Source organism: Falco punctatus (genome assembly GCF_963210335.1).
Source record: "Falco punctatus genome assembly, chromosome: 12".
NCBI classification, from domain to species: domain Eukaryota; kingdom Metazoa; phylum Chordata; class Aves; order Falconiformes; family Falconidae; genus Falco; species Falco punctatus.
Window position 1 is genome coordinate 20,219,761 of NC_137592.1, and position 23,010 is coordinate 20,242,770.

At 37.4% G+C, this 23,010-nt stretch overlaps 2 protein-coding genes across 17 annotated transcripts in view; one reads left to right on the forward strand and one right to left on the reverse strand.

Moving 5' to 3' along the window:
• LOC308072140 (uncharacterized protein) overlaps positions 1–23,010 on the forward strand; it is a 264,344-nt gene that overhangs the window by 241,164 nt on the left and 170 nt on the right. The window contains exons 8-10 of the mRNA XM_080408622.1: positions 1–4,729; positions 5,310–5,389; positions 7,392–23,010. The exon at positions 1–4,729 is cut by the window's left edge and continues 19,252 nt beyond it; the exon at positions 7,392–23,010 is cut by the window's right edge and continues 170 nt beyond it. The gene's annotated coding sequence lies outside the window, so the exon portion shown is untranslated. The remainder of the gene's footprint in view (positions 4,730–5,309; positions 5,390–7,391) is intronic.
• Positions 1–23,010, reverse strand: part of LOC308072141 (uncharacterized protein) — a 104,699-nt gene that overhangs the window by 8,293 nt on the left and 73,396 nt on the right. For 9 of the 16 annotated variants that reach the window (XR_013931536.1, XR_013931537.1, XR_013931538.1 and 6 more), the window contains one exon: positions 20,978–23,010. This exon is cut by the window's right edge. The gene's annotated coding sequence lies outside the window, so the exon portion shown is untranslated. The other 7 variants (XR_013931529.1, XR_013931530.1, XR_013931531.1 and 4 more) reach the window with 6 other exon arrangements.

A 23,010-nucleotide genomic window follows, 5' to 3' on the forward strand; every position in this document is an offset into this window, starting at 1 on the left:
GGAGCAATTAATTGAAAAAAACCCGAAAAAACAGACAGGTCACCTGCAGAGAAACTATACTTTCTCTTCAATTCAGCAATGCTACCCAGACTCAAGAAAAAACACAGCTGGAATTCACTGAACCAACTTTTCTGTCTCATTAAAATCATGGGCTGATTTTTAATAGTAGAAAGGCACTTACTGAATCACTGGTGGGCAATGAGAAATATTAATAATGCTAAGCCCCATTTAAACAGTTATCCTGCTGGAGGATGGATTTTTTCAGGCTGGAGGCTTACCGGCATTTTGATTTCTACACACATGGAGCTGTTAAAAACCCACTTTCCTGTGCACTGGACATGCATTTTCATTTTATGCTTCATTCCCAACCTACTACACATATCCCACATCATCCACATGTATTCCTGTTTAATGCTAGGGAGATAAGGAAGGGGCGTACTTTCCATCTCACTCCTGCCTGCCCCCCCCCCCCCCCCCCACACACACACATTTAAGCAAGATCACTAAGGGACAAGCTTTTCGTTGGCAAAGATTCATAAAGCTGTGAATGGCAAAAACCCAGCAGTTTTTCAAGGTTATTTTTCACAAAGTTCACAACAGGGTTGGGAACACTGTGTATCTGTTAGATGTCCTGTAATACTATATTCTGCAGAGACTGGCTACTGGCTTCACATCTACACGGTCATGCACACATACAACATGGTGTAGTTTTAGTTTGAAGGACATGTACTTTCCTGTACTTATGTGGTTTGAACTTATCAACACCACAGATCGACTGGTATCTCATCAGCTCATGTTTTAAAATGCTTGAGAGGCAGAATGTATGTGAGACGTGTTTAATGACAGAAATAATTAACTAATTTGTTTTCTTGGAACAATAGAAAAGAAGCTCAAAACTTATTAAAAAGTCTGGAAATCTATAGTATTGTAGGTTATTTATTTATTTTATCTCCTACTACTTAGAATTTAAAAATGCTAAAATCCCAGCATGGAAGTTTCTATCCTCTCAGACCAGACCATATTAATTTCTTTATCACTGCCTTTTTTTTTTATTTAAAAAAAAAAAAAAAAAGAAGAAAGAAACCATCTTAGAGCTTGAGACTCTTAGAGCTTGAGACTTACTCCTCTTTTTTATACATCAAGTTCCAGCAGGAGACAGAAACTTCTAAAGTATGCACTGAGATAAGCTACATTTCCCTGGATGCCTTGCTTTTCTTTGCCCTATTATATTTGGATTATTTTGTTATCAAAGCAACTACCATGGTATTAGGCCTTGATTTTCTTATGTCAAATCATCTAAAAGACCTGAAATTTGGGATCAAATTGGAAGATAGAAGGAAAATTTAAATTCTGCTTTATTCTCAAGCATTTCTTCTAAGCTTCAATCTATTTAGCACTTGAAATCCAATCTTCAGATAAGGAACAGCTGTCAATCTCTCAGTTGCTTCCCATTTGTTTTTGTACAAGACAAACTATCAAGTTCCTTTTTCCCTGAAAAGACTATAAAAAAAGATGAATTAAGATCTCACTGTATTATTACTAGTAATCCCAGCTTACATTTACATAGCTTTGTAATTACAATGTTTGTTAAAAGCTTTTCAAGCTCTATGTGGAAAAGGTACCACATCTATGCTAAAAAGCACCTATGTCAGGGTCACGCAGAGGCTGCCTGAAAAGTGATTAGTTTTGCGTTACAAAAAGGTTTAGAACACGGTGAAGCACTGTAATTGCAAGCACAGACACTATTTGGGGAAGAAGTCTATTTTATCTTTCCTGATATTTTCTGTTTCTGTATCTTTTACAGTATTTCATTGAAGAATCTGTTTTTTGCACTAGTTTGGTGGTGGCGTCTTCTTCCTGCTGGTGTAAACTCATTCTTAAAGTTGATGAAAACTAAAAAGTCATCAAAGAAAAAATTATTACTGGCATTACTGGTAGTCAAACAGCAATATACTATTTTCTAACTTAACCTTTGGCCTTCAACCAGGGGGTATGCTTAGCAGCTTTGTGTATTACTATTGCCACTTGGAAATATTCCCAGGATGTCCCTAAGACAAAGACCTTATGAATGACAACATAATATCAAAGATGTGTGGCAAATGGAGAATGACAGTCATATTAATGGTGTAATACTAATAGCCCTTTTAAGTCAAAAAGACACTAAGAGATGAAAAAGCACTAGGGAGACAACATGAGTATCAGCTTAGTGTTGTAACACAAGTATGAGTTTTAAACCAGAATCCACTTCTATTCATCTTTTACTGGCATTTCCAAAAATGGTAAGATTGTTTAGGATAAGATGCTTAGTAAAGATATGTAAGATAGCATTCTACCTATTAGTAAAAAAGGAAACTCAGCTAGGCAGCATGAACTTTGGAAATGGACATTTTATAATGGTTTTCAGCAACTGACTATCTAAAGCAATCCTCCTCATTTGGAATAAAATAATGAATCATTGCAAGATCAGAATACAACCATTTGCCATCAGAAAGGATTTCTATATCATTTGCTTATGGCAAATAGAGAAGATAATAACAGCAAGATATCAATATTTCTTTGCTGTTTCCCATTTCTACATTGCATGCCCAGAGGTCCTAGTTTACAAAGTAGAAGTTGAAAGAATTTCAGAATTGGCTTCTATTACTGTTTTGACTTTTATTCTTACCTATTTATACTGAAATGATGCACTATGGCCAGGATTCGTACCTGACTGTGCTTACAATCTTATGAGATATGAGATGGATCATTCTTTTGTTTCAAGAGCCCTGTTTTCTCATGGTTGGAATAGTTACTGAAAAGTTTCCGTAACCACCCTATCTTGATAATTTTGAGAAAGCTTTTTGATTCCAAGTAAGCGTCTTTGTGTTTAGCATTATAGGAAATAACTTTAATATTCATATATACCTCAGGACATCTTTCTCCTTTTTGTATTATTTATCTTGCTTCACCCAAGCTGTGTCCAAACAGTTTCCTGTCTTTGTTTTTATATCCAAGCTGATGCTTGACCTGTTGTCAATTCTCTGTTCTCTCAAATTTTTCTTATGTCTCATACTACCAATAAATGTAATCAGCTGCAGTATCTTCTTGTAACCTCTTTCTCTTTGTGACTCAGTATTAATTTTTTTTTAACATATAAAACCACTTTCAGTCCCTTTTCTTGATCATGATGTTTTTTTTCCTTTGTCACTAGGACTTCACGTCTGAAATCTTCCATTTCTCATACAAAATAAAAAATGTGAAAGTGGTGAGGGAATGTTATATGGCTAGCTCATGCAAAGGGAGGATGAAGTCTTGAATGAGTCAAACATTAAGCTGGACAGTTTTGTTGGCAGAGTCTGACTGGGGTGTGCTTTATGGCCCGCAGACAGTGTATATTCACCAAGAGGTGCATCTCAATGTCTATGGCAGCCTGAGCTATCTGAATCACCTTGATCAGTAGCCCCACTTAAACACAGGATGAATTATGTGAAATAGTTTACATTTATATTTGAATTGTACAATAAATACTTCAGATCGTAGAATTTTTGAATATTCATTTTGTAAAATCAAACCAAATTGATTGACAGTTGGAGAAAATAAGTTTTTTTACCAAACCGAAATATACTATCAATGTTTCATGGATAAATACTAGCTAATTAATAACTCTCACGTGTCCATATAAATTTGTTCAGTGAGGTTCCTGTGTAGTTGATAACACCACTGAGGTAGAATATAAATATTTTAGTAGTCCAAACAGCCACAAAAGCAATAGAAAATTGGAGGCGATTGTCCCTTACCATTGTTACCCATTTCCTGGGTAAGCTGAGGAATTCTCTTGCTCTTTCTTCAGTAGCTGAGGTGATGAGACTGAACAGGGATAAGCCATCACTTTGGTGGAGGCTTAGTAGTTACAAGTTACGTAGAAAACTCTAAAAGCATTTGGCATTCATACCAGTCTGCAATAATACTGAATATTCTTCATTCTCATGAAGGGGATAACTGCTTCAATAATGCTTAATGTTCAGTTTACAGTCATTATTCTGGAATGGGAATAACTCAGAAGTACAAGTATGAATCTAGTGCATCTGATGACAGTTTTAATTCCGTTAATAGCGAACTTGGCTGCTGTGAAAATTTCTTATTCTTATTGCATTTTTTCTGCAATCATATCAATTGACAGTGCACTTGACTCAGTTTAAGTTATGAGCAATACATTATTCATATTGCTCACACCCTCTGCTTGGGAACTTTACTTGTAGACTTAATTTCATGGTTAGTGAGTTCACTGTAAGAACAGTAAGGACAGATAGACAAAAGACAGAATAATTTCAGTGTGTTTAGCCTTGAAGAGCATTCTAAAATATAAAGCAAGGAAAGTTAGCAAATGCAGTGCTGCAAGTAGAAGATTACAAGCTCTGCCTGCAAAGTTTTCCTGTTTGATTGTCTTACAATTTTAGTGCAGAAAAGACAGGTTATATTCTCAAAGCAAAAGGAGTTGCCACTATATTATTAATTCTGATGAGCGCCCAATATTTGCACTTCATAAATCCAGAAGGATGGTATGACCTCAAAATATCATCTATTAGTACCCCATTTTCTGCCATTTCAATTCCAAGCCTCTGTCCCAAATGCAGAATAACTAAATGTAGCTGATCTCTAACTTCTGTTAATGACACTTTTGATCTATGTGCCAGGAGCTGCCTTCTCTTCTTGCCTGGTAAGATAAACACATCCTGTGAAATATATTAAGGTAAAACTGTTAATAGAGCAAATTATACTTACTATGCCAAGTCTTGAACAAAACCCTATCGTTAGCCAAGTATAGGTGCCTTTGAAAGAAGTAAATGCATAGTTTAAATGCACCATTAAATGTAAAGCTGAGGATATATACCAACCAGGTACAGTTGCATGCATGATAACATTTTTTGAGATTTATTTTAGTAGATTATTTTTAGAAAACTGCATTATAATGCATCAATGACTAGGCATTTTTAACAATACTGATCTTAGTAGTATTTTAAAACATGGGGAATTGTCATAGCTAATGGCATTGGATTACTTAGCTTTTTAATTAAGAAAGAAAAAGTCGTTGGTGGCTTTTGTAAAATTTGCATGGTAGGAAAGAGGAAAATAACAAAAAAACGTTCTGCAGTGGAAAGCTAAAATATCATAAAGAAAGAGGTCTGCTTTATATTTGTGATTTAAAAAAGATTAGTCTGTGTAGAGATTAGTATTGTTCAAAAACCATCTGCTAATTGGGGAATGGTACATGAAGGTCTCAGCCTCCTCTTCTGTGTTTTGTCATGCAGTTTTCCATTTTCTGTCCTCAGTACATTCCACAGTATCTGCATATTCAGAGGGTACTCAGCCATGTCAGCCTTCAACACACAGCTGAATTTGTCTTCACAAGGTGATCATTCACACTACACACACCCTTGTCTAAATCTGTAACATCCACATCTGTACCTAATAGCCTGTACCTAATCTGTCTTAGCTTTCCTTTAGCCACCTTATTTAGTTTTACGAATGAGATGTTACAGGCTGCCTCCTTAGGATGAGGAAGTAGATGAAGCCTTGTTTAAACAATTCAGGAAGCCTCTGTATGACAGACCCTGGTTCTTATGGGGCACTTTGCTTTCCCTGTTATCTTCTGGAAGAGCAACAAGGCAGGTTACAAGCAGCTATAGGTACTAGGTGACCCAAACAGGGATGACACATAGCTGCATCTGCTATTCACTAGCAAGGCAGAACTAGTTGGTATGCAATACTCAGTTGACAACCTTGGCTGTAGGGACCACAAAATAGGAGTTCAAGATCCTGAAAGAGTAGCAGTTTACAAAACCTGAACTTCAGGAGAGCAGATTTAAGCTTATTCTGGAAACTAGTAGATGGGGTGCCATGGGAGGGAGCTTCAAAGTGTAAAGGAACTTAGAAAAATTTGCAGATCCTTAATGACAGTATCCTCCAGGTCTGGGAACAGTCCACCACAATACACAGGAAGGCAAGTAGATATATCAGACCAGCTTGTCTAAGCAGAAAACTCATGAAAGAGTTCCAGGGCAAAAAGAAGCGAAAGATCAAATGGAGATGTCAAAGGGATGCCAAGGGGAAACAAGAATAGCCTTTAGCACTACATTAGTTAGTAAAAGGCTGAACAAGGAAAATGTGGTCTTGCTAAGTAGATGACTAAATGGGTAAAAAACTGGTTAATTAATCAGGCTTTGAAGAGCGTGAATAGTGGACTGGCCCTGCCTGGAGCTGATGTAAGTACATCGGGGTCTGTACTGGACCTGATCTGTTTAACGTCTTTAAGAAGGACTTGCCAGAGGTGAATGGAGTCCATGTTCACTAAGTTTGTAAATGAAAGCAAAATGAGTGGACCAGTCAATAAAGTCTAGGGCAGAGCTGCCATTCAGAGAAACCTAGACAATTGGAAGAACAGACCGACAGGTACCTTCAGAAACTCAGCAAGGCCAGATGCCAAGTCCTGCATCTGGAAACAAATGAACTCCTGCAGCAGTACAGGATAGAGACTGACTAGGTGAGGATCATCTCTGCAGGAAAGGACTTGAGGGTCTTGGTAGCAAGATAGACATGACTAGTAGTGCACCCTGGCACAAAGGATACCAATAACATTCTGGGCTGTATCATCTGGAGCACGGATAGCAGATCAAGGGAAGTGAAAGAAGTCCTTTGCTTGGCACTTCTGGGACCACATCTAAATACTAAGTGTGGTTTTGGGCCGCCCAATATGGAAAAGCTGCAGTCTCTGTCCTTGGAGGTTTTGAACACCTGTCTGAATAAAGCCCTGAATAACCTGATCTGACCTCAAAGCTGAGCCTACTTTGAGAAGGAAGTTGGACTAGAGATCTCCTGAGGTCCTTCTCAGCTTGAATTATCCTCTAGTCCTATGATTAGGAGGGACAGAAAGACAAGGCTTGGAAACAGAAAAGAGAGGGTTCAGATTTGAAGGAAATATGTCCTCATTTCATGATTCTGCCTCCTAACTTCTGCACCCTAGAAAAAAAAGTGCAGAACTGACTTCCCCAGCTAGGTAAGCAGGAAAGACAATCGCCTTGCAAAACAGCTGCCAACCTAAAACCCCTCAGTAGGGGGGAGGTCCCAGGAGCACAGGGAAGTTCAGCCACAATCCCCACACTAACAAAAGGGAAACGGGCGGAAGTAAAAGCCAGCTACAGCTTTCCACCCAAGAAAGGTGTGAATAATCACTAGGAAAGTATTTCTTCCTCAGATATTTGCATATTAGCACCTTGATAACACTAAGTCTGTCTTTCCTATTAAGGAAATTTGCAAGGTTCCAAAATGCGATTTATTTTTAACACACCGTTTTATTTTGATTTTAGGCTGTTCCTGGGATTATACTAACAGTTTTCTCTTAATTTGTCTTTCAGTTTTGCAGAATGACTAACATGAACCTAGTGGCATCTGGCATAGTTCTACCAAATATAGCCTACTGATGGGATGGGAGAAAGAGATGCAGCATGTTACTGTATGTCGGACTTTCTTGAGACAGTTTCAGGTTTATTTAGCCCTTCAACGTAAACAGCAAGAAGAACGAGTAAGTGGAGTCTCAAATTTTTAGATGTAAATTTTCCTTAATACAGATTTTCCTTAATACTAGCAGCTCTGCTGTTATCTCAGCCATGTATCAGAGGACATACTAAATCCTTGTTTGAAAACGTATTTTCTACAGCCTAAGTTCAATGGCATAAAATAGAATAGAGAAAGAATAGCAGAAGGTAATGCGTGGCCAGCCATGTGATGCTATGAACAGTGTAGTTGCTTGTAAGTCAGCTGGGTACTTACAGCAATTTCCCCTGTGAGAAGGGCTATTGGTAAACACTACTAATAAAACCTTACAATAACAGTAATAATATCTTTCATTTTTAATAGTCTTTGATCCTAAAGAGGCAGCTAGTTTACTGCATGTTTTCCAACTAAAAAGGGCATTCATGTTTTATGGCCTTCATCCTCTTCATCCTGCTTGCTGGCTGTTTAAGGAGAAGGAATAAACCTGCAGCTCTGGAAAACCTAAAACTGCTTCCCATTTCTATATTCCTTCTTTATTGCAGGGTCTCTGCAGGCTGTCCACACAGAGTGCTGTAGAGTGACTCTGTATCTCCAGTCATTGATCTGATATGACATGGTATTATGTCTCTTAATGTTTGTATTACATTAAATCCTTTTATATTAAGATCTCCAGACAAGTAATCACATTCCATTGTGCTAGATGCTGTGTAGAGGTTTATCGGAATAGGCAGTCCACAGTCCAGAGAGTCCATAGTCTAAACCAGACAGGGCACTGGAAAACTTAGACATTTGATCCGGTGAGGGCCTCAAACACAGGAATAGACTTTAAACAACTTATCAGATTCATACAGGAAGTCTGTGGAAGAATAGGGAACAAATAATTTCTGAACTCAGTTCTGCTTTCAAACAGGATAAATTTAGAAAAGTTCAATTCTGTACTTGGGTCATGAAACAACAGAAAGTAAAGCACTGGGCTAGACTCCCTGAATGTCAGGATCATCCAAGGTTTATAAATGCTTGGCTTTAGACCAGAATATTCTAGACTATAGCCATTCATTTTCTTAAATAACTTGAGGAACCAAAAGATTTTAGCCCCAAGTTGATAGATACTCCTCTAGATATTCCTCTAGATAGTAGTTTCTTATCAGGCTGAAGTCTATCCAGTAAATATATTTTATGGGAAAAGCTCTTCAAATTAAGCAGTATTTGCCATCTTTTCTTTAGATTGTTCAGCAAGATTTTAGACAAGTATGAATAAGGCTTACACAGTCTTCTCTAGACCATGTTGCAGTGCAAGCTTTCCTGCAGCCTTCACACAGAGGAGAGGCTTCCTATGGCAATGCCTCAGCTTCCCCTGAGTGAAGAGAGTGAAACAGTGACACCCCTTTAGACTTCACTGCACCCCTTGTCCCAAAGTGATACCGATTGAGTCTGGGCTTTGTTTTCTTGGTTTCGGCACCCTCAAAGATCCAAACACTGTGGCACGCTTCTGTTTGCAAGAGGACCAAACCCAAAGTACATTAAAATGGTACAACGCTGCCTAGCAGTGATTCTGCCAAGGAAGTAACAAATCAAAGAAGGTCAGGAGAAGATTCTAAAACAAGACTGATTTTTCAAATAAAGTGTATTTAGAAACAAATGGCCTGATCCTTTTGATTAGGCTTTTTGGGGCCCTTGAGGGAGCAGGAGTTTCTTGCTTCTGAGCTGATAGGATGGTAGAATTAGAGAGGTCAGGTGTCTCAGTTGCAATGGTCCATTTAGATTTTTAGATCAGCCAGAAATTAATAGAGCAGATGCCACGCCAACAAGACTCACTTCTCTAAACCATATCACTGCTGCAGAAGGGTGTTGTGCTGAGCCAGCACCGTTATGTTCAGGTAATTCTCCATGCAAAGAAAAGCCTCAAAGTTTTCTTTTGAAATCAGTCTTATGACTCCTGCAGCCTGAAAAAAGACAGAAGATACATACCATAGGCTAGGATCAGATCCCTATATAAATTCAATGTTGAGCAGTTTGAACGCTGACCCAGATCTTGTCCATAGTACCTCAGATTTCTGACCTTAGAAATCATTTAGGCAAACTTAGATGTCCAGCAGCATTCTGATGTCAGACTGGAGGAAGAATATGAAAAAGGAAGAGATCTAAACTGAATTGAACAGATATTTTAATAAATTTCAAATTTTAATGAGTTCCAATACTGAATTTCAAGACAGCTATTAATATTAGTTCAAAACTCTTCCAAGTGGTGCATGTAAAGGTGATACGCCTTTCACCTTTAGAAAAAGTTTTGCTTGCCAGTTTGCTGTTGTCTTGGCCTTCCAAATACCAAGTTATACCTTCTCAAATGTTCATGAGAAATGTGTCTGTAGTGGAATTTCTTTTAGATCAGACTTAATACTTGCTCCATCCAAATGAAAACAATCTTGTCTTAAGAAGCTTTTGAATTCTTCGAAAGTGGAGGGCTTTATAAATCCACAGCTGGAACAAAATGAATTGCAAACCTTTAAAAGACAGATTAAGTTTCCAAAACATGAGGACAAGTATGACCTTACTGTAAAACTATGTGTTTTAGCCTATGGGTAAAAGTGGTCATGAGGGGATTATTTATGTTTAGGTGTGTAAATAAATAGTAAGCCTTTGGACACCCTTCTCATATTTCCAGTGGAGCCTGCCAGCAGTCTTTTATTTCTGTTATGGCTTCAGGACATTAAGACCAGGAACATAGCTCAATTAGATGTTGCAAAAGCAAAAGTATCTGTGGTACCTCTTGCCTTCACATCTAAGGGTCTTGATTCAGTTGAATGTGCTTTACTTAAATATAGTGATAGTACCACAGCACTCTGGTATGCTGCTCCCAGACTAAACCATTGCAGCAGAACTGGGTTCTTGGTATTGTATCTATCTGATCATGAGAGAACTTTAATCCTACACTGGTCATGACTGTAGCTTGGAAAGAATTCTAGGGAAATTGACTTCATTTGTACAAATACTTTGCTTTGTTTTATTTGGCTGTAGAAGGAGTAAAACCATGTTGGTTATACATAGTAGATTTTGTAGAGACAAAATACTTCTGAAATAATTGAAGGTGAGCTGTAAAGACAATCAATCATGAGAAAGGCATATTCTTTTAACATTTAACTTATCTAAATCCCTTCTATTTCTGAAGTATTTTTCCATTATTTTGAAAATGTTAGAGCAATAACAACAAGAAATCCCACGCTATTACATCTTCTGAAATGACCATAACCAATCACAGACCATCATTGTTTTAATGTCTTCTGTGATGAGCATTCTTTTACACAAGGACAAGATTAATGCAGTCTGATATATATATGTATAAAATCTTTGTGCTTTGCTGGAAGCTCCCTGCATGTTTGAAAGTGCCTGCTCTAGAGTGTCAACCCTGTGCTATGTCCTGCATAGTACTTTTTTGTCCAAGTTTAGGCAGAGTGCCATAAAAATGCCACCTCAATCTTCTATGAAGTTAGATGTGATAGCATACAAGCACTTGGATGCTTCAGTATCCATCCTTTTGCATAATACTCCACTAACTCATCCAGCAATTAGGAGTTTTGTGCTTTCTTCAAGTCAGGAATGCTTGAACCCATATCTTTCACATGTTAGTGAAGTGCTTAGGCCACGAGGTATTCTGGTTAACTTGTTCTCCACTCTTTCTCTTGAAGTGCAGCCAGAAATGCTAGCATCATGGGCCAGAAGGAGTACAGCCAAGAAGAAACCTGACTCTAGCTTAAGGTTCAGACGTTCGGTTAGAAAGGGAAAAAAACCCCAGGGTTGCCAGGCACTCCTCCTTAATATGTGTGCATATAATATAACTGTTAAAACAATCTTGAGAGCAGAGTTAAGAGACATAAGGCAGCTTTCTTGGGCTATTTATTAAGGGAATGCAAGAACACTCATGTTTTATTCTGCCAACACCAAATACGATGCAACATCAAAGGTTAAAATGTGAAGCAAAAGAAGGAATTGTGTAAGAATTTCAGAGTATAGTTATCAGAGTGCTTACAGGTATTCATTCACTGGGATATGAATGCTGCGTACTGTTCAAAGAAATAATTAAAAATAATCTTTACCCTGAAAGAAAAACAAGGAAGATTAGGAAATCAAGGTTAAGAAGAGGAAGATGACTTGCCTCAGATTAAAAAAAACAAACCAAACAACCAGAAATAGAGTTAAAAAACTATCCCACTTTTCTGGCACCCAGCTCAGTGCCCAGCATGCCATACATACTGTATTTCCTTACCTGAATACGTTGTCATGTTTGAGACAAATTCCTGAAACCTCTGTTTAGACAAAGTCTACTCTTTCATGCGACTAGTCAAGCTATTAATGTTTTGCCTTGAGTACAGGGCTGCGTAGAGCTCCTCATCCCATGACGAGCCTTTTCCAATGAGAAATACAAACATTTTTTGACCTAGAAAGAGATTTGAGAGTTTAACCATAAAAATCAATTAAAATCTGTTTGTGGGAGAATTTTGAGTGGACTGATGGTAAACAAAAGAACTGGTGATTTAAATCTCTAAACAGTTCCTTAGAATGGACTGTCACACAGACTTTTAGAATATAGACTATATACATACATATAGATGTGTATATATACATGGGAAAATTCTGCTCTTCATAACTGAACAATATTCCCACTGAACAGCATAGCATTTGGCTTTCTGAGAATACCATTCTCTATGGAAGAAGTTAAATCCTGTCTGAAGTGCAGAATATCTTCTTGGACCTCCTTCAGCTTTATTGTATATGCAGCTAATAATTCAAGATTCAGAAAATAGAAACAAAGAAGAGGAAGCTCACCAAACATGGTTTTGCTTGAGAAACACAGAGAAAAAAATCTCCCTAAGGTATTACTAACATTGAAAGATGATGGAAATTCTTGACCTTTCAGCAGTCAGGATTATGGTTAGACTATACTGTATATGATATAATCTCTTAGTGGGACATCTTTTTAAGGGTCAGCTGCTCAAAGAAAAGGTTAATGTTTACTGGCATGCACAAAAAGGGCCCTACAAAACTTCAGCCAACTGGAAACCCTTGTCAGTTGGAAGTCTAATTAGATTAATTAAGCTTAATTATGTATAATATTTAATAACAGTTAAAGAGAAGCTAACTAATACATTTTAAATATCCTAGTCTTAAATTTATTCTCAGCCTAAAGTAGTCTATGTCATATGTACCAGTTTGAGTACTGCTGTTTCCATAGAATATATTAATACATTATGCCATAGCAGCCTTGCCTAGCATGAAAAATATGATGTGTCAATTGTTTGGTTCAAAAACTGAAAGAAAGTGAATAGTTGCTATAGCAATTATTACATCACTGATTATTTGATATATTCTAATGTTCAGAACAATAATGGCTGAGGTTTTAAGCATTTTTGTCACCTGTAAAGTAAAAGCAGGGGAGGGCATATTCCTGAAAACTTAGAAACTACAGCCTTCCTGCTAACACATGGTTTGAAATTGAATTCTGGACTGACAGACAGAAAATTTTCTGTACTATTTCCAAACTGAGTGGAAAAAAATTCTTATGGAAAGAAAGAATCAAACACATTTAAGACATATAACTATGTTTTCTAAGCTGTTACGGCTGTGTGAAAACACAGTTCTTCCCAGTTCAACAGCAGGTGTATGAGCTCTTCCTAGAACATTGCTACATTATAGATGTTTGACTTTGAAGTTACCCAATGCAAAGAAAATGTAGAGCAATTTTTTGATCTGCTCTGCATTGTGCCACACACCTTTGATTGGTATCATTTTTCTTTATAGCCCACTGGGCTTAGGTAGAGCTTACTGGAAAAACTACTGCATTTTTCCAACTGATAGGTCTGGACCAGAAAGGGCAATCTTCACTAATCACTTGTGAATAAAGTAACTGCTGTGTTAAGTATCAAACCAGAGAGGAATCTGGATCGTAACTTAAAATACAGCATGCACTCCTGTCAGAAGCTTCCTCAGTTTTTATCTTCACTTTTCCTGTGGATCTTAATTAACCAAGTCTTAATGGTAGAAACCTGGCACTAACAAGTTTAAATTTATACAGGCAACCATTCACAAAAGAAGCTCTCTTACTTCTGTAGGGAACAATAACACTTGACAGGGCTTTATGGATTTCCAAGGATTTTGGCACAAGTGGAATCTAACAGACAAGATGAGGCTCTGACCTGTACCTCTGATGTACTTCAGACCATCAGGGAGTGGATGGACACTGTAGGACAAAACATGACGTTGCAGTTATCACACAAGATAGTTGAGAGGTATTGGTTCAAACCAAGCAGACTGCCTAAAAAACATCTGTCTTCAATTATTTTTATTTCTATACTATATTCAATTGACTAAATTATATATTTCATGTTATGTGTGCATGGAGGGAGAAAGCTTTTTCCATTTTCCACTATTTCCATTTGAAATTAAATGAAAACTTACTTGTTCTCTGGAAACATGCATGATAATATAAATAAAATGCAGCAGAATAGAGTGCAAGAAGTGAAAGTATCAAGTTCTCATGAATAGATGAAACCTCTTGTTCCCCCCTTTTCCAGTTCCTGTTTGATTGATTTATTTCTGTTCCTTGGAAAATTCCTTGCAACGTGACCATGAATCTGATCAACATATTTAGCTCACAGGAAATAACAGAAAGAAAAAGACTGAAAGCGATTTCTTGATTAGAAGAGCTATTTCTCTGCCACCCCTACCCAGATACCTTGTCTTCAGCCCATCCTAATTCAATTAGGAATAGCAGTAGGAATGTCTCAAATTACTGCAATTGCTGCAGTGAAAGGGGAGGAAGATGATAGAAAAGTACATACCCCTGACCTGTGTGGGACTTATCCAAAATAACGCAATATACGTTATAAAAATAGCTGTTACCTGTACTACTATGTAGTGGTGATAGCTGTGTGGGAAATGGCATTTATAGAGCACCTTTGACCACTTCACCTGAACCCAGATCACCAATTCCTCTGGCCTGGGGCGATTTCCAACACTCCCAATCTGTCAACAGTTCCAAGCAGCTGCCATTTCAAAAATAAAGCCAGCCTTTCAGACAAATGCCTTCTTCCTTCCCTCAAGATGTGACATTATGCTTTTCTTTACTCCTCCTCTCATAAATTCCACTGATGTGATATACGATCAGTAACCAGTCCTTGAAAAGCTGACTGAAGAAGTGGCAGATCCAGTAGCTGATAAACCATCTTAACCTGAGATGAAAAAAGTTTATTCACACTCACGATCTGGGACTCCTGATTATAAAGAAACATGGGAATCATTTCTGCCTGAAAAAAAAAAAAAAAAAGAAAAAAAGAAAAAAAAAGTGAAACATTATACTCAAAAATGCAAAAAGGGTACATAAAATCTAATTTTAACTTTTTCCCCCTGAGACTTTTGTCTGCATGCTTAAGCAAATTCTGTGGGACGATATTCTATCTTTATTGTAACGCTGCAGTCAGTGGAATTTAAATTAATTTTATATGTGAGAAATGATGACAAGGGACTGTTTAAGTGACGAAGGGACAAAACACTCCTTTGATGTCATTTGCTCCAAATTTCCACCCACAAAATTTCTGTAATTTTTAATTCAGCCAGGACTATGTCTTTGGGAGTCATCTGGGAGTGAAACAAGATCAACCATAGGTATGGGATATAAGGAGGTTGTGAGACTGTGGACTTACTTCACAAGGCAGAAGGATTTATATTTATTGAAGGTCACTTCCCTCTGGTTCGGTTCCTCCAGCACATCTTTGAAGTGGAAGAAAGATCCTGCAGCTTTTAAAATGGTATAGTTAGCTTTAGTACAGATCTCTGCTGTCCCTGCCAAACCGTTTCTATGTGTGGAACTATTTAGTTCAAATACTTCTGTATCATGGTCCCCTGCACAACCCAAACATGCCCTGCAACACAGTGTCCAGAACAACAGTTGACATCTTATGCTTTCATATTAGCCTATAGTATACTGTTACAGAGGATAAATATACGTACATTCAAGAGAGGAGTTTAAACTCCTGTAGACTATCAATAGCAAAAACATAAGGTTTTTTTTTTTCCATGAAACAGGTTATTTTTTATTTTCTTCCAACTGTCTGGCATTTTCAACTTGAGGTAAACTGGCTATCCAGTTGCAGAGAGACAAAACAGCACTACCAATAAAAGTGTTTAAAATATGCTAAAAAGTTTTAAAATTATTTCCCCCGCATTCCTGAGAAACACTGTACTACCAACTAAGTGATGGTTTGAAGTTTTACTTGTATTTATTTTTCTGTTATTTGAATCTTTAGGATATAATATGATCATTCCCAATGAGTGCCAGCAACATTTTTATGTAACACCAGGAATACAGGTAGCTGTAAAGGCAAATGCAAAAATAGCATATTAACTGCCATGGACTTAATCTTACCAGATCTATTTAAATAGTCATTTTTTGCATCTGTGGCTCACAAGGCATTGGATGTGGAACTCTTGCCGCAGCCAATTCTACTTTCTTCTCCAATGAATTCAGATGGTTTGCAAGTACTCAGCTCTACTGAGGCTGTTAATAAGGACTTAAGCCTTTGGAAGTGGAAAAATTTTCTTTAAAAAAGAAATTATATAGAACTGGACATTTATTATGTAAATTAATAACATTTTAGATAAAGATCCTATAGCAATCAACAGAAAATACAGAGGTTTTGAACCATCTTACAGAATTTAATAGATAAGGCTATGTTTGGTATACAGCATATAGAAACTTAAAAAGAAACTATACAAAATATTTTTCATATCAAGTCCCCAAAATATGTTATACTAGTTTATGTGGGTCCTCATTAAATGCTAGTATAAATAGAACAGTTTCATTAATGTCATGCTATATCAGGCTTTTTCATCCCCAGGAGACACTATTTAGGAAGATAAATTTTTCTTCACGAACTTTCCACTAAAGCTGACTAAAAAGATTTTCAAGACTTCCCTGGAAACAATATTTTCTCTTAAAGAGCAATTGATGATATGAGTTATCCCCGACCAAGTCCTCTTCTCACTTCCTAAGCTTTTTAATAGACCTGTTTGGAAACTCCAGTCTGTACTATCCAGATATTGTGCAACTATGTAGTTTATCTTGTTGTATTTATCTAACTAGCTGTGGATAAGAAAACATGTTTTTTCTTTTATCTCAGCACTAGTGAATGGAGTTACTAGATTAAAAAGGGTAATTCATTATCAGTCAGTTAAGTGAAATTACTTTAGTCCTGAGATGTCCCAGTTTCAGAAATGTCTAGTTGATGCATAAAGTTTTGGTAATTGGATAATCTGTTATTGAGTGGGAAACACATTAATTCACATGGGAGAGCGAAACCAGAAGTGGTACAAATTAGTTACTGCTTCTTTATACAACTGCTATGAGAAAATAAAACCTCTGTTTAAAAGAAAAAATATCTTTTGATGTTAAATTTGATTCTGTATCAGCTGCGGTAGAAACAGCCAAATTTCTACTGGCTAGAGTATCTCAGGACTTCATTTTCAGTATTTCAGGACTTCAGAATTACAGAAGCTAATACTCTTAGTTATACGGTGCGGCAAAGTTGGCAGGAGGTTTTTTTTCATGAGCAGAGTTGGTTGTTCAGAATTTGAAAGGAGTTGTATATCTAACAGTGTTCACTGAAACATCCTAATATGCGACTGATTTTCAAGAATTCACCAGCACTCAAAAATACTCCTGAGAATTTATTCTGCTTTTAATTACAGAGCTGAGACTATGGGGGTTCCTAAGGTGGCCACTATGATTTCTTGTGTGATAACCCTACGTTCCCTGAAAAAGGAAAAGGTGTAGAATAAGCAACACTAAGGTGTGGTGATGAGAGCCCGAGTGGTCTGCAAGGACTAGGGTCAAAATGGAAATGGCTTTACTTTAGAAGCTTCTTAGGTGACGAGATTAAAGAGCTGAAAAAAACAGTAATCTGAGAGAATTTTTACACCTCTCTAAAAATATAAGTATAGTCACTGTGGATTTATTATAACAACTTTATAACACCACAAACCAAACAATATAAGACCGCCTACTTGGCCACCCTTTTTAACCTCTGAGTAGAGCTGATGTATGCTTGATAGACACCAACTATGGAAATATTTCACAAGGGGCAGAGAAGTAAGGTTTTCCATGGAGCTTATTGTTTTCAGAAACTATCTTGGCTCCATAAATAACTCTGGTTCAAGTAAATGTAGAGGATGCTCTGCAGCTATTTACCCCTGTGCTGTAACCTGGGGAGGCTGCTGACTGGGCTGACAGTGCTCCCACACATGCCACAGAAGGAAAAAAAAAAAAAAAAAAAAAAAGAGTCAAGGTACACAGCACAAGTCCTCACATGAGGAAAGGCTTCTTAGAGGAAAGGGGGCTCAGTGAGTTTCCCACCCACTCCTCAGCTTCTGCAGTTGAGATCATACTTTGGGACACAGTTTGGAGAAAGTTTGTTTTTTGTTGTTGCTGCACTACGAGCCTGTTAAGAGGATGCCAGCACCTCGGAAGTGAGCAAGCTCACATCCACAGAGACAGCAGAGGCATTATCTGGAGGACTTTTGATGTGAGGCCCCTTTTGCTTCAAACATGGATGGAATTATGAAGGGGACATGCTAATGTTTGCTAACCACAACAGAGCTGCCCCGTTTGACACCACACAAACTGATGAGACTGTAAAAAGTCCTTTGGGGCTTTATGAAAAATAGATCCTTGTTTTAATTCTGTTCTATTAGTTACTGCTTCGTATATTTTTATTTATTTTTTTTTAACATCCTCAGGGGACATCCACTGATTTAGCTCACAACCCTGTGCAGTTTACAAGTCAAAGTTTACTTGCTGTTAGCACAGCGATACCACAATGCTGTGTGAGAACTCAAGGCTTTTTGTATTAGTGGTGCATACAGAAAGCTTATTTAGAGTTTACCATGGCTCACATTGTCAAAGCTTTTTTTCTTAGCATTAGATCCACCAAAACATCTGTAAGCCTGCCCCTCTAAATAAAAGCGCCTGACTTTTAGAAGAGAATGAAAGCAGCTCTTGTAGATGCTGTGTTTATAGCATGTCATATGGTACAGCTTGGTCAGAATATTTTTGAAGTTAAATAGTGTTTAGAGAAGTTCCAAAACAAAATTGAATCCAAGAAGAAAATTCCAAATAAAAGATTTCTGGTTTGTAAAATATTGTCAGCCCTGCTTCCTTTGAGTAAGGCTAATCTATAAAAAATGGCTTTGCCTGTGTGACTCTAACATAGGGGATTGATTTAATTTTCTTTTCCAGCTGAAATAATTATACTTGTACAGCCATGGAGGCTTGGTGCTGCCTTATTTCAAGAGCAATCAGTCCCATTTGGGAAGGATAAATGTTTGTACTGCAACTTGTAGGCACACAAGGATACACCCCCCAATCCCCTCGTCCATGGAGGGAAAGTTTCCCAAGTGCTGGATTACATACTGAGATACCTCTACATCCAAGAAGGCTACTTGAACATGTAACTACAACCTTGTTCCAGCCTTGCCACAGGTCAACACAGGCTTTAGAAAGTCAAATATCTTTAGAGGGAGTACTTTGACCATTCCATTCCTCAAGTACAACACTAAGCTAAACAAAAAGTGAATATCCTCATTTAGCATGTTTTAACAATCTGCCCAGGAATGTGATATTCCCTGAAAGCAGATGTATAGTTTTCTCTTTCTGTCCTTCTGTCATAAATTCATTCCCTTTTGTTAAGCTGAATGCTACATGAATTATTTTTAAAAGCTACAAATTCCCAAACAGGCTTCTTATTAATCCCACTAAGTATTGGACACTTGTGCCCAGATTCCCCAGTCAAACCACAACTCACATGGACTTCTGCATCTCTCCTTTAGCGGTGATCTTGGGAGTTCCCATTTGTGTGAGGAAGGGCTATTTATCATGCATGTGACTGATAGTGCTTCACCTGAGGCTCATGGCAGTGTTTTAACGAGATAACAGTCAAGATCTGTTTTCCTTAAAATGGCAGAACAAATTTCTAGCTTCTATGATTGCAGGAAATATTTTGAGAGTGTGGAATGTTCCTGAAAACTGCAGAATCCAGAAGTCCAATAAAATACTTTCCTTCTCTTTGTGTTTCAGGGTTTTAGCCAGTTTCTTTCTTTAGCATTGTTTTTTTCTGTAGAGAAGCTGGAGGAATGGAAATCAACTCATTCTTCTACTTAAACATTCTTTATACTTTTTGAGGCTGACAATGAGCTTTTGCTAGCCTAACCTTCTGACTGTAAGTGAAACCAGGGTTGTGCTGATTTCACTATAACTGAAACAAAGGGCAACTAGTCTCCAAACAGCAGCAGCTACCAAACCCTTCCCAAAAGCAAGTTAAGGTCAGTATGCCATGGTCTATCAGAACCAAAGTAACTCCTTCCTTGTAGTGCTGGAGTGAAAAGAAAAGGCTGGGGTGAGACCCTAAGAGGAGACACAGCCTGACTGACAGTCTGGGTAGTGTTTGGTGGATCAGAGGAATTTGCAGTGCATGTGTAAAACTATTTTCCTCTCAGTATTCCGAGAGGGGTGCAAGAGGTTTTCCTTTTCCCTCTTATAAATAGCCCTGCAGCCTGAAGGTAAGGGTTTAATGCTGGACATCTGAGACTGTGCATTTCACGTTTAATTCTTAAGCAGCTTGCCTGTATAATTTTAGATGTAATTGTTTTTTTCCTCCTTTTATTTTTTTCTTTCTTTCTTGCATCAGTGGAAACAAAATATCGGAAGTATGGGAATATTGGAGCAAGTGGAAAGAGTGAAAATGGCCATTTTCCTGGAATATAATATTATACCATTGGGGGTCAGAAGCAGATGAAGATAAACAATGACAAAAGAGAGTGCCTTTATACATACATTTCTTCTTGTTCCTTTTTGAGCCATAAAATGTTTGAAGCTACTAATTTACCGTAAAAACCCAATTATTTTTCTACCCTCTGGGAAGCTGGATTAAGATTTAAGCTACTGTTGAATGATTGGGTTTTTTTTTCTATTATTATTATTATTTTTTAGTGCTGTCAGTATATTCAGTGCCTGTTTAAGTAAAGCTCATGTTGCTCAAGAAAGATTGCAACAGACTTTTCTATTGGGTGTTTTGTACACCCAAGAAACTACTGCTTGTAGCTAGCAGGAAAGATGTGAAGGACTGAGAAGGGAACTTGCTAGTCTGTATTTAACTGTACTATTTTGAAATAAACGTTTCAAGAAACAGTCATTTACACAGTTTACTAGGGACAAGAAATTCTAAAATTAAAAAGGCTTCAAATAAAACAAGTCATCCTCAGAGAACCCACTGGGAATCATTCATTTGAGCTCACCCACGAAAAATTACTTTAGTTATTTACAATGCCAGATTCTTGGAGAACAACTTTGAGATATTTCTAGATATTTCTTTAGCAAAAGGTGTCCCCCTCCCCCCCTTTTAAAAAAAAAAAATAATTAAACAAGGTTCCATTTTAAAATCACAGATTTATTTTCTGAAGAAAAGAGTTCCTTACAAGTATAGCAAAGAAGTTAGATTTCTTTTTTATGGAGGAAAAAGGAATTAATACGTCTGAAATATGTATTCATTGCTTTAGTTTTGTGTGAAGTGGTAGCTTGAAGAATCACTCCTGATTAATTGCAAAGGCTAATGAAATTAGCAGGCCTTCTCACATGTTTCAAGTTAAATATATGATCAAGTGATCTGCTTGATCTGACAGGCTGTACTCTTCAGTAGTTCCATAAAACCTCTTTAGCTGGTTTGTCTTTTTGTTGAGAACAGATGTAAAGCCCAGTGAACTAAAGCATTTCATAAGTTCATTTCTGTTTTACCTTATTATTAATGCAAAAACCAAATATTAAGCAGAATAAAATTTTTTGTCTTTTTCTTCTCTTTTGGCAGGTGGGAGGGTGGAGGAAACAATTTTTCATTTAGGAATCTTCTTTTTTTTAATTCTGACATACAAAAAGACAGTACTTAGCACTCTGAATCACAGGAGCTTTTTGTCTAACTTTGTCAGACATGATATGAATTTTTCCAGGCTATTTGGTTCCTAGAATTGTGTAGGCAAATCAAGATGGCTTGTCTGCTCCAATTTTACAGAGTAGTCAGGAAATTTGTCGTTTTCCTTTGTCCAATATTCCTTTTTATCTGGAAAGTCTGTTTTTGAATATTAGGAACCTGATGCTATTTAACATTGTTAATAATTTACACTTCTTGGATCTTTTTCAGGTAGTTCAGACTTCAGACCTTGAGAAAGCAAACTTTTTCACTATTACAAATAAACTCCAGTTGACTCACCATCTCCAACTTCAGTATTTGTCATTGCAATAAACATTAAACAAAAGCATTACATTTTATTTACCCTACCTTTCTTCCAATACTATGAAAGAGGCTGCTCTGAACTACACAGTAGTAACGAAATTCAACGTTAGCAACTTTCTCCCTCAAAAAATGAGGCTGTAAGCAACAATAAAGTATTTACATTATACTTCCTACATATAATGTTCTTCCCTCGCAAGCTGTTTGTGCCTGGCAAGATGCCCCAGTCACCAGCCTATGAAATTCACAGACACTCATTCGTGCTACCACTGAGTAACTTAACTGTTTTATTTTGGCTGAGAAGAGTGAGTTTCCAGCTGGACAACAGTCTTTAGCACTTTAGATATACTGGAAGATGCCACATAACAATGTAAAAGAAAAAAAAAAAAGAAAAAGAATTAAAAAGAAGTTACTGAAACTTTGGCTTGGTACCCACAACTTAAAGTAGCTTGTTTTGTTGGTTACAGCACTCTATGGAGAGGAAACAAGAATATGTGAGGTAACTCCTCTGATATTTTTGAGGTCTGAATAAGAAATTACCCAAAATAAAAATGGCCCATGTAAAAATAATAGACCTCTGTGTTGTCACACCGCAGCATCTTTGCTGATCATCCTGTGTGTGACAACAAAGGCACCACCAGACCACCTAAACTGATACCCAGTGATCTTTACCTTCCTCATGATTCAAATCAGCCACTCCAGAAATCCCTTTCTATGCATCTTTTCAACTTCTGCATTAGCTGCAAGTCTTTTCTTTTATGTAAGGCCTGGTACAACACATCGAAGCCTATAATACTGCTTTATGTTTTTTCAGTCTCTTGTGGTTTGAGAGACCTCCTAGTCCCTTTCCATCTTTTTCACATGCTGCCTTTGTACCAACTTATTTACTTTGTGTAAGTTGTTGATTTTATATTCTTTACCTTTACAAAACAACCAATTCCAAGTCCTTTTTCTCCGTTCATAAAACTGGAGCTGCTGCTGCTTTCCAGTCCCAGGAGAGCATCTTGCTCACAGAAGTTATCTTTTTTCCCCTAAAACCAGCAGCACACCAATTCTTAGGGTAGTTCCCTTTCCTCTCTGGCCAGGGCGGTGAGGCCAGGGCATGCCTCCCCACCGGACTAAAGGGAACTTGCTGTGTACTTCTAACCTTCCCCTC